Source organism: Pteropus vampyrus, unplaced genomic scaffold (genome assembly GCF_000151845.1).
Source record: "Pteropus vampyrus isolate Shadow unplaced genomic scaffold, Pvam_2.0 Scaffold353, whole genome shotgun sequence".
Classification (NCBI taxonomy): domain Eukaryota; kingdom Metazoa; phylum Chordata; class Mammalia; order Chiroptera; family Pteropodidae; genus Pteropus; species Pteropus vampyrus.
In genome coordinates, this window is record NW_011889134.1 from 714,527 (window position 1) to 717,372 (window position 2,846).

The window sequence follows — 2,846 nt, forward strand, 5'->3', positions numbered from 1 at the left end:
TGTGTCTTTCGGGGGCTGGAGGCTACAACAGGATCCTTTATTCTACCCTATTACCAGAGTCTGGTGGCTCTTGAAAATGGGGGGAAGAGAGGGAATTGAGACTAAAGGGTAGGCATCTGGACCAAAAGGAGATTGTGACAAACTGGGGTAATGCCACCTAAGGCAGGATGGGGGAATTGTACCACTTAGGGTCATGGAAACATGAACAGATTCTCATGAAAACATTGGAGACAGCTTGGCCTCTAGTATTTATTTTCTCTAATTCTTTAATTCAGTGCAGAAGCCAACCTTCCTCCTGGGTTGTTTCTTCCAACAGCCAGCTTTGAGGGCCCCCTGGTATCAAAGAGAATTAAAATCCAAAGAGCAATGTTTGCAAAATGGCTTAAGGTCTACAGTATAGCAGGCCCTCAATTAATATTATCAGGCAATGGCACTGGATAGTAAAAGCACATCAAAATGGTAGTATAAAATAGCCCAAATTTGCTGCCATCCTAGAAAACTCAATAATACAGATCCCTGGGTGTTATCAAGTCCATGTCTGGTTTCCATGTATAAATTTATTTTCAAATGAGTATAAAATGTTTCTCCTCCCTGAAGAGTTTAGACGAAGCAGGCCAAAAGACCACCTTCACTCTGACACCAACTGCAAGTTCAAGGGGGTGCCCAAAAAACACCCTCAGTCTCGATGATCTGCTAGAAGTACTTACAAAACTCACTAAAAGCTGTTATACTCACGACTATGGTTTATTACAGGGAGAGGATACAGATGAAAATCAACCAAGGAAAGAGATGCATAGGGCAGAGTCCAGGAGTGTTCCAAACACAGATCTTCCAGATGTCCTCTTTCTGTGGATTCATGGACAGCATTAACTCCTCCTGGCAACCATGTGTGACAATGGAATATTGTCAACTGGAAGCCTTGAAACCAGAGTTTTTACTGGGGCTGTATCACGTGGGCATGATTAACTGCCCATGTGGCTGATCCAACTCCAGCCCCTTCAGAGTCGAGCTGACCCAAATGACCCAAATGTCTCCAAGCTCCCACCCTCCATTGCATTGTTGGTGTGGCTCAAAGCTCTCATTCTAAATCACATCGTTACTATCTAGCAGGCTCAAGGCCTGTAGGCAAATAAAGACATTCCTATCAGGCATGACATTCCAAAGGCTTAGAGATCTTCTGTAGAAGCAAAGTTCAGACCTGTTTTTGGTCTGGACTTTGGGAAGCATTAGTCTTTTTATTACACACTCTCTCATTTTCTTCTTTTTGTGGACTCTTGCTCCCAGGATCCTGGCTGGAGCCTCTCCCTTAGAAGCAGCAGCTCAGGCCATCGTTGTTCCTCAGGCCTGTCACCAAGCTCTTGCTCTTCCAGCAATTCTAAATGTTAGTTAGAGTGGTGACAGAGTACTCACATTGTGAAAGTGTGAAGACAAATAACTACCAGGATGTCTGCACTTGCTTTTCCTCTAATAAAACACAGACGCTTGCAATGATTGTGACAGTCATTAACGATCACCTCCTGTTCATTTTTTTTGCAAAAAAACAAACAAACAAAAAACCCTTCCTGCAGTAAGGGATGAGTGTGTTCTATGAGACTCATCAAAAACTTACCTTTCCTCAGTTTTTAAATTTCTAAGTATAAGATACTTCAAAAGCGGCAATTCTTCCTTTTCCAAAATTACTTCTGCTGTTTCCACATCTATTTCCCCTACTGTATAGTCAATTTTTCTAGAGCAGGGCCCTGTACTAAGTTTCTGCCTCCTGGCACCTGCTTGGCACATATATAATAGGTGCTCAATTAATAATAGAGATGTAAATCAATACGTGTTTAAAACAATACGAATAAACCATCCTTTTAGTTCTGAAATGCAAAAAAATTAGAAACCTACAAATAACCATTTGGATACTAAGAGGATACAAGTAATACATATTTATAATTTCTCATACGTGTGTCAAATATAGCTGAAAGGATATACAAATGATAACTATGTTTGTCTGTGGGGAGCAGAACTGGGTACGAGGGGGGAGCGGCGGGGCAGGGCTGAAAAAAACACTTCCAACTGTATATCCTTTTACACTTTTTGAACCATGTGACTGTATTATATATTCCAAACTATTTAATTAAAAAATTCTAGCAACAGGGCAATGATTTTTAAATTCTTTATTTTGGCTAATATTGACTGCATTCATTTCTACCATGGATTTATAATAGCTCAGAGGAGAGTTATTCACTAGATATTATGTTGTTATTAGACACTAAAGAGACCAGAAGAGGTTTAGAATGGGAAAAGGAGGGGAGATAAGCAGCTCAGAGGAGAACATGAAGCCCTGCCCATCCCTGCTATAAGGAAATGAGTTCGGATCAGATCTAACATCAAGGCCAGGCTCTCTAAAAAGGTTTTTAGAAAAAAAGTCACATAACAATTATTTACTGGACAAAAAAAGGTCAATGTTTCTAGATGAGATCTCTTTGACATGAAAGACCCAACTTAGGAACAACTATACATAGCACCATGACAGAGCTGGGATCACGGCAGCCTCGCATCAATACTCAGCAATCTATAGGGGCTGTTATGGCGCGAATGATTCTAAGACCCACGGAGCCAATTGAGATTAATTATGAGCCTTTATTAGCCAGCCGGCAACTGACTCTCGACCACGCAGGGTTAGAGGAGATCAGCCCTGGGGTTTGAGAGTGAGGCAGTTATAAAGCCTAGAACAAGCAAGCAGATTACAGAAGCAGAAGTTGGCCATTAGCACAATACATCACCTAGTACCACACCCTGGTTAACAAGTAAGTGGATTATAGAAGCAGACATTGGCCATCTTCATATCTTATACAATACAC